General features: G+C 38.1%; 1 pseudogene; it reads right to left on the bottom strand.

Moving 5' to 3' along the window:
• Positions 1-298: 298 nt before the first annotated feature.
• LOC132096239 (retinol-binding protein 1-like) lies at positions 299-9,493 on the bottom strand (annotated as a pseudogene).
• Positions 9,494-9,877: the final 384 nt, after the last annotated feature.

Raw genomic sequence — 9,877 nt, 5'->3', positions numbered from 1 at the left:
AAAATGAACGTTTGCATGGATTCTACTAGACGGTGCTTAATAGTTATCAACATACTGCCAATTATGTTCCTTTCGTTCTCTTGTTAAGTGGATGAATGGGTGCTGCTTAGTTCACTTCTTAATATTCATCTAATACTTAAGAATCACTGAAGCGCATCTCAGCAATAATGAAAAGTGAACATGCCATACTGGATTTTCAAAAGTATATCCAAAAACGGCAGCAATATTTAATTTACATTCCTGCTGGTATGCTTTTATTAAACTAGCGTTTTCAAACAAACACATTTAGACGCATATGAACAGCAGAACGCAATGCAGTTCTTTTTATTTCACTGATTTATGTATTCTTTTGTGTGCACAGTCACAGAGGCATAATGGGAAGGAAAGCAAAACCATGCCATGCTCAGAACCCAAGAGACTGACAGGCTCTTCAATCAGAGCGACAGCATCTGGGCGGCACTCAGACTCGTCACATCATTTTTCTTTCCACACATCCTCTCTGGAGTCTAATTACTTTTATGTACACAGAAGCTCCCAATCTGAGGAATCTTCTTCTTGCGTTCAAGGCAATATCCTGACGCACCTGTTGTTTGATGGCTCACTTACAGAGCAGCTTATCCCGTTGTGTTCTCTACCACTAATGTAAATAACATCTAAATGACAATCACTGCACCTATAAAGGAAAGTTGCTTGAGAAATTCCTCTGTGAGGATCAGAAATAAACAAGCATTTATAGATTGTGACAGGCTATCACAGATGGTGTTTGTCTGGTTTTCACAATAGCAGAGTTGAAGGCGCATACAGACGGATAGATGTAGGAAGATGTGGCGTGAGCTCATATACTATAAAGTGTTGGATTTTCCTGGATCTCTTGCAGGTGTTCAGTCAGTGGGGGTTTAAGACTTTGAAGACCTGTTTACTCAAAATCCCAGCGGCTCTCACTTTCTGCAAACAAAGAAAACATTTAAAGGCATAGTTCTCAACTTTATGGTTGACCATATGTCCTTTTTGTCCCTGACACGTCTTGGCCAGGATTTCTAAAACTGGTTTTGGCTTTGTTTTTTCTACTGGTGTTCTCTCTACAGGCCTCATACACAATATGTGCTAGTATCTGCATTGCTTTGACTGTTCTCTGTAGATCCCACCATCTCACAAAACTTGATTGGTCAATCACGTAACAATGCCTTCATGCTATTGCTCAAAATCATTAACCAAACCAAAAAAAAAAAAAAACCAAACATTTGAATACTAAAATGAATCTTTTTCCATTTTTTTTCTGCAAAGGAAAGTCCCATGGATGTTAAATCTTTTTTATGGAATCATCAGTGCTAATAAAGAACATTTCTTTTTAAGTGTAAGTTTTGACAGCGCCTATAACCTTGTGGGCAGTGCGTCGACATATATTGCTGTCAGTTAATTGACATGAAAAGTTCCCTAAAAGTACTCTTTTTCAACACAATACTAGAATGTATATAACTTTCCACCAGCTGGTGTCAGCAATGTCCAGTTCTTTGGTAACAACGCATTCAGTTTATTATGCATGATCAAACACGCAGCTGAAGCCTAACATCTGTTGTTATTACCTCCACTCATCATATTCCAGTCACCTTCATTTAAAAATCCTATCAAATCATACTGATGATGTTTGACGCCCATTAGAATTATTTAAACAAAGTTCAAATATATTAAAGCCATCAATCTGTCAGTGTTGTTTTTTTTCAGGTGAATCATCATAGGGTTGAAAGTTCTGAGGTTTGAGATGGCTCTTCCCCCACCATCTGCAGCGTACCTCCTGCCTGAAACAATATCTGACATGCCGTATTGTATATGCTTTAGGGTATTTCTGATACTGTATATTCCAGCTCTATGTGAAACAATCATACCTGGGAGGGAATACCATCAAGGACATAACAAATTAAATGCATGAGACATGGCCTAGCATTGAAGTTCATCTCACTCTCTCCAGTGGGTCCAGCACCTCCCCTCGATCTCTCCTTTCTGCACACATACCAGTTTATCTCCATCCTAGGTGATGGTGGTCTATAATGCATAACAGAGATTTATTTGGAACATATACTGTATACTTTACGTTAGGACTGTAAAGACACAGGGAAGCAGAACAGATTTTGCAAGAGCAGTGGGAAGAGAAGAGCACATCTATATTTTATTGACACAAAAACAAAATTAAATCTGACCCACAATAAATGTGTCTGCACTGCAATTATATGCTGCACAAAGATAAACATGTTGGAAAAGCCTCTTCTTCTGCCAGATTTCAGTGGAAGAAAAAAATAAATAACCCCATTGCTGGGTGCTGTTAGGACTGATTGGGGTGAGTGATTTTTGTTTAGGGCAAACCTTGTCACATCTTTACTGAATGTTGTGTTTCAAGTGTTTTTATTTACTGCAACTCAAGAAAAAACTTCACAGGTCTTTTTGGAGTTATATCAGAAAGTGAACTCCAAAAAACGGACAGTTTTTAGAGAGGAGACACATCTTGTGCATCATAACATATATATATATATATATATATAATGACAAAAACACATAATATAATTCCTAAAAGTGAAACTAAAATGAAAAATAAACCTGAAAATATAAAAACTGGAAGAAAAAAAAAACCTAATGAAAAAATAAAACCTGTAAGTGTATAAATAATACTAAAATAAACACAGAGTGTTTAAGTGCTGGACTATAAGACGCCTTTCCAATCTGCAATATTATTTAAAGAATAAAATTCTAGTGCAGAATATTGCCAGTACTCACCTCACACTCATACTTTGAATTAGAATACATCACATCCAATTGGGCAGTCACATACAAGTCCCTAAAGTCAACACATTGCAATGCATCTGAAGCTCCAATTGTATCTGGAAAAAAATCTGCATATATATTCAGAACGTCATGCAGCTCCCGTAGTACTCTCCATTTTAAACAAATTACTTCCAGTCTGTTGTTTGTCAGAGATAGTGAAAAGGCGGCTTTAGGGTTAAGCAAAATAAATAAATAATAAATAGATAAATAAAATAGATGATTATCTCGATCTCTGCAATCATCAACACAGGTCTTAGATATACCAATTTCCCTCAAATGACAGGAAAAGCCAGACAAAAATGAAAGGAGAGAGAGTAACACTTTTTATTAGATTAAAGTGCCAATTATTGCTCTCATTTCACACTTTCATCTTTTTTCATTAGTTGAGATTGTGAGCTGTAAATGACATGCACAGTTAGTGATTTTCAAGGGCAATGAAATTATACAAATGGCAACCCTATAAGAGAACTATTATGAAATTCCTATGACTTAGACTGATCCTGGATATGGTATAATAAACCATGAAAGCCTATTCATTTAAACTTGCTACTTAAAGGTAAGAAAAATCTAAAAAATTCTCAATAAATCTTCACAAAACATCTAGTGTCCTTGCAAAACATATGCATCGAGGGAGAATCATACACATAATCCTGCAAGTTCATACTGAGTCAAAAAGCACAGTTTAATAAATAGCATTAAAGCTTTTTTGAGTAGTACTTTATAATAAAAAAGGTATAAAACTATGCTTTTAAGCTCTCAAACCTTAAAGTGTTTGCTCAACATACATTTCCGGTCATCCACTCCACTGAGATCCTTCTCAAACTCCTGACCCACCACAGAATCCATGTTGTAGTTCCTGAAAGTGCTGAGAGTCTTTATGATGATGTGATCTCCATCCTGAGTGAGGTCTTTATCAGACTTCAGCAGGGTGGCAATCTTTCTAATAGCTATATTTATGGCTTGAAAAGAAAATTACAGCCTCATATGAATTTAAAACAGTACTCAAGCAATAGCACAGTACAGTGATGGTTACAGGTGGAAATAACATGGTACTTCATCAACACTATGATGAGACATGAATCAGGGTTACATGGTAACCAGGATACCAAAGGAAGATTTTCAGACTGATGCTGCTTAATATAAAAAGCAACATCTTGTATAAAAAAGGCCAAAAATAATAATTAGGAAACCATGATAAATACGAAAATACTACAAATCTATAAATCAGCCATGATTAAGGAGTCTTAGATAGTCTGTATATGTGAATACAAAACCTAATAAAGTAATTATTTCTGAAATTACTCTTATAATGTAATGTGTATATATGCTTTACAAGCATCTTGTAGTTACATATTGTTCTCCAACGTCACTTCCTGTTTGTTGTTGGCGGCTGTACTGCGTTTGAGCTCCGTCACTATATTCTTTTCATTGACTATTTCTAACTTAAAAATCAATTTTATACATCATCGTTTCCGTTTATATAACGTGTGAATACATCCTCTATTGTATTTTACAACAAAAACAATCAGAGCGCCTCGCTATTACTAATTTTATTTTGATCTCCCGGGTCCGCTATTAGCTTTTAGCCCGTTAGCATCAGCAAGCGTGGTTGCTGCTAACTGCGCTTACATTGCTAATACTCTATTCACACACATTACCACTGCTGTACTCACTGTTACTTGCTTTAATGGCGGATGAATGTCTCCACTCTGTGCAGCTCGAGCTCGAGGCCGTGGGGAAGCAGATTCGCGACCTGGAGGAAAGGCAGGCCCAGCTGAGAGAGCGGAGAGCCGCGCTGGAATCATCCCGGGCTGACGCTCACAAGTCCGGGGTAAGTATACAGCGTGTTGCTAACAGTCCCACCACGTCTACTCCGTGTGTTTCTCTGCACAGGCCCGGTGCACCCAGGACACGATCTTCCCAGATGTTCTCACTGCGACGCCGGGACACCACGGACCCTGGGTGCATCCACAGCGGAGGACGCGAGCCGGGTCCCGGGCGACGACTTCTCCCCCTCCTGCCTTCGACATCTCCATCCGGAACCGCTTCGCTCCCCTCCGCGAGACAGGACGCGACGCTGTGATCATCGGAGACTCCATCGTCCGACACGTAAGTGCTATGTTAGCCGAAGGTAAAGTGCACACTCATTGTTTGCCTGTTGCTCGTGTTCTCGATGTTTCTGCGCAGATACCGGCGATCCTGAAGGCCGAGGAAAGCCCCAGAGCGGTCGTGCTTCACGCCGGGGTTAACGACACCACGCTGCGACAGACGGAGACGCTTAAGAGGGACTTCAGGAGCCTGATCGGGACGGTTCGCAGCACGACGCCCGCGGCGACGATCGTCGTGTCAGGACCACTGCCCACGTATCGACGAGGACACGAAAGGTTCAGTAGACTTTTTGCTTTAAATGAATGGTTGTTGTCATGGTGTAAAGAACAGAAACTGCTATTTGTTAATAACTGGAATCTTTTCTGGGAGCGTCCTAGGCTGTTTCGCGCTGATGGATTACACCCCAGCAGAATCGGAGCGGAGCTGCTCTCTGACAACATCTCCAGGACACTTCGCTCCATGTGACTAGTAAGACAATTCTCAAATAACTATTATGATGACTTTTGTTCCACCCGCTTAAATGATAAAAGTACTTGCGCTGTAAAAACTATTAAGATTGTGTCTGTTCCCCGAATAGTGAGGTCAAAATATAATGTAGGATCTAGAAAAAATCTTATCGTAATTAAACCAGAAAAATTTAAAGTAAATGAACAAAAACTATTTTTAACGTTTGGGCTCATAAATATTAGATCACTCAAACCCAAAGCAGTTATTGTAAATGAAATGATCACAGATAATAGTTTTGATGTACTCTGCTTGACTGAAACCTGGCTAAAACCAAATGATTATTTTGGTCTAAATGAGTCTACTCCACCAAACTACTGTTATAAGCATGAGCCCCGTCAGACTGGTCGTGGCGGAGGTGTTGCAACAATATATAGTGATATTCTCAATGTTACCCAGAAAACAGGATACAGGTTTAACTCTTTTGAAATACTTCTGCTAAATGTTACACTGTCAGACATGCAAAAGAAATCTAATGTATCTCTTGCTGTGGCTACTGTGTATAGACCATCAGGGCCGTATACAGAATTCCTAAAAGAATTTGCAGATTTCCTCTCAGACCTTCTAGTTACAGTTGATAAGGCGCTAATCATGGGAGATTTTAATATTCACGTTGATAATGCAAATGATACATTAGGACTTGCGTTTACTGACCTAATAAACTCCTTTGGAGTCAAGCAAAATGTCACCGGGCCCACTCATCGTTTTAATCATACACTAGATTTAATTATATCGCATGGAATCGATCTTACTGCTATAGATATTGTACCCCAAAGTGCTGATATTACAGACCATTTTCTTGTATCGTGCATGCTGCGTATAACTGATATTAACTATATGTCTCAGCGATACCGTCTGGGCAGAACTATTGTTCCAACCACCAAAGACAGATTCGCAAATAACCTGCCTGATCTATCTCAACTGCTATTTGTACCCAAAAATACACATGAATTAGACAAAATTACTGACAACGTGGGCACTATTTTCTCTAATACATTAGAAGCTGTTGCCCCCATCAAATTGAAAAAGGTTAGAGAAAAACATACCGTGCCATGGTATAACAGTAATACTCACTCTCTCAAGAAAGTAACTCGTAGTCTTGAACGCAAATGGAGAAAAACTAACTTGGAAGTTTTTAGAATTGCATGGAAAAACAGTATGTCCAGCTATAGACAGGCTCTAAAAACTGCTAGGGCAGAGCATATCCACAAACTCATAGAAAATAACCAAAACAATCCAAGGTTTTTATTTAGCACAGTGGCTAAATTAACAAATTACCAGACGCCACCTGATTCAAATATTCCACCAACGTTAAATAGTAATGAATTTCTTCACTGATAAAATAGATAACATTAGAAATACAATAGCGAATGTAGATTCTACAGCGTCTAACACTTCAGTTTCATCCATTGCACCCAAAGATAAACTGCAGTGCTTTACAACTATAGGACAGGAAGAGCTAAATAAACTTATCACTGTATCTAAACCAACAACATGTTTATTAGATCCTGTACCCACTAAATTACTAAAAGAGCTGTTACCTGTAGCCGAAGAACCGCTTCTCAATATCATTAACTCGTCGTTATCTTTAGGTCACGTCCCAAAACCATTCAAGCTGGCGGTTATCAAGCCTCTTATTAAGAAACCAAAACTAGATCCTAGTGTACTGGCAAATTATAGGCCTATTTCAAATCTTCCATTTATGTCTAAAATTTTAGAAAAAGTTGTGTCTGCTCAATTGAGCACCTTCCTGCATAAAAATGATCTGTATGAAGAATTTCAGTCGGGTTTTAGGCCCCACCATAGCACAGAAACTGCACTTGTTAAAATTACAAATGACCTGCTCCTTGCGTCAGATCAAGGCTGCATCTCATTTCTAGTCTTACTTGATCTTAGTGCTGCGTTCGACACCATAGATCATGACATACTCATAGATCGATTACAAAACTATACAGGTATTCAAGGGCAGGCTCTAAGATGGTTTAGATCCTACCTGTCCAATCGCTACCATTTTGTTTACTTAAATGGGGTGTCATCTCATTTATCATCAGTAAAATATGGAGTGCCACAAGGATCCGTCCTAGGTCCCCTTCTATTTTCAATATACATGTTGCCCCTTGGTAATATTATTAGAAAATACGGAATTAGCTTCCACTGTTATGCTGATGATACTCAGCTATATATCTCAACGAGACCAGATGAAACTTCCCAATTATCTAAGCTAACAGAGTGTGTTAAAAATGTAAAAGATTGGATGACAAATAATTTTCTCAAATTAAAATCGGATAAGACAGAGATATTAATTATTGGACCAAAAAACACTACACAGAATCTTGTAGATTACAATCTGCAACTAGACGGATGTACTGTTACTTCCTCTACAGTCAGAAATCTGGGTGTTATATTAGACAGCAATTTGTCTTTTGAAAATCATATTTCCAATGTTACAAAAACTGCATTCTTCCATCTTAGAAACATTGCCAAGCTACGAAACATGTTAACTGTTTCTGATGCAGAAAAGCTAGTTCATGCATTCATGACCTCTAGACTGGACTATTGTAATGCACTTCTAGGTGGTTGTCCTGCATCTTCAATAAACAAGCTACAGGTAGTCCAAAATGCAGCAGCTAGAGTCCTTACGAGGTCAAGAAAATATGATCATATTTCCCCAATTTTACAGTCTCTGCACTGGCTACCTATTAAGTTCCGAATCAGTTACAAATTATCATTACTTACCTATAAGGCCCTAAATGTTCTAGCTCCTGCGTACCTAACTAGCCTTCTACCACGTTACAACCCATCACGCACCCTAAGGTCACAAAACGCTGGACTTTTGGTAGTTCCTAGGACAGCAAAGTCCACATTTGGCTCCCAAACTCTGGAATAGCCTTCCTGATAATGTTTGGTGTTCAGACACACTCTCTCTGTTTAAATCTAGATTAAAAACACATCTCTTTCGCCAAGCATATGAAAAATGTATCTTTTAAATTGTGAGTTGCATCTGATCAAATGTGCATTTTTATTCTTTAGCTTGTGTTAAACTAATTTTACTTTGTTGGAACATCAGATATGCTAATGATGTCTCTATTTTGTTTCTATGTTTTGCCACGGGATTTACATCACGTGGTAACTAGGATTTACACAAGCTCCAGTCTGGATCCAGAACACCTGAGAAGAGATGATGCTGACCCTCAGAGGACCCCAGATGATCCTAACCTTGAATCAACAACAGAACTAAATAATTATTGCTACATGTGTGACTGCATCATATGATAACTATTAATTAATAATATTGATAGTTCATTGTCTAGCTGACTACGTCTTGTATTATTATTATTTATTTATTTATTTTCTAAAATCGTGCACAAACTACTAGCTACTACTAAATATTGTAGAAACATAATTTTCTGTAAAGTTGCTTTGTAACGATTTGTATTGTAAAAAGCGCTATACAAATAAACTTGAATTGAATTGAACATATTGTTTTAAATATTATATTTCTCCCAGCAGATGGCATCTTTCTGCCAAGGATTGCATTTTAATTTCCTTGTCTCAATTTCTGACTTATAATTCAGAGGTCAATGTTGTCGAGTACCCCCTCAAAATAGAATATTGTCAAGAAAAATACTAAAACAGGATTCATAAGAGTGAGTGATGTGACATTCAGCTAAGTATGGTGACCCATACTCATAATTTGTGCTCTGCATTTAACCCATCCAAAGTGCACACACACACTGTGAACACACACCCGGAGCAGTGGGCAGCCATTTATGCTGTGGCATTCAGGGAGCAGCTGGGGGTTCAGTGCCTTGCTCAAGAGCACCTAAGTCGTGGTATTGCCAGCCTGAGATTCGAACCCACAACCCTAGGGTTAGGAGTCAAACTCTCTAACCATTAGGCCATGACCCCCCCCCCCAAAAAAAAAACTTGACTCCTAAGTGAGGAATACCAGGGTTTAAGATTTTAATGGTGTAAATGAGCCATAAAACTCACCCAGAGCTTTCAGGAACTCTTTAATGATATCGTTGGAGATCATTTTCCAGTAGCCGTTGTAATCAGCAGACATTTTGAGATGAGTTTGTTCATCTGAAAGAAACCCTCAATCAAAACGGGAATCCGATTATTTGTGAACTTATTTTGTCTTCTTTGTTATGGAAACCGTAGTGTTTGGATCCATCAATGCAATTTTATATTAATATTAATATTAATACAAACATATACATCTCAATAAATAAAAAAATAAATGAGATCTATGCCAGGGATGAAAAAAATAAAACATTTAATTAACCAAATTAAAGTGACGAGCTTTTTATATATATATATATATACACACACACACACGCACACACGTGTTGCTGTATTACTGATTTAATTTCACTGACAAAGATGATAGTGTTTAATGGTAGGTCCCATTGTGACAACTTACCCCATTTAATGTAGCAACATGCTA

Source organism: Carassius carassius, chromosome 20 (genome assembly GCF_963082965.1).
Source record: "Carassius carassius chromosome 20, fCarCar2.1, whole genome shotgun sequence".
Lineage (NCBI taxonomy): Eukaryota > Metazoa > Chordata > Actinopteri > Cypriniformes > Cyprinidae > Carassius > Carassius carassius.
The sequence above is the reverse complement of the archived record's forward strand: the minus strand, read 5'-3'. Positions and strand labels throughout refer to the sequence as shown.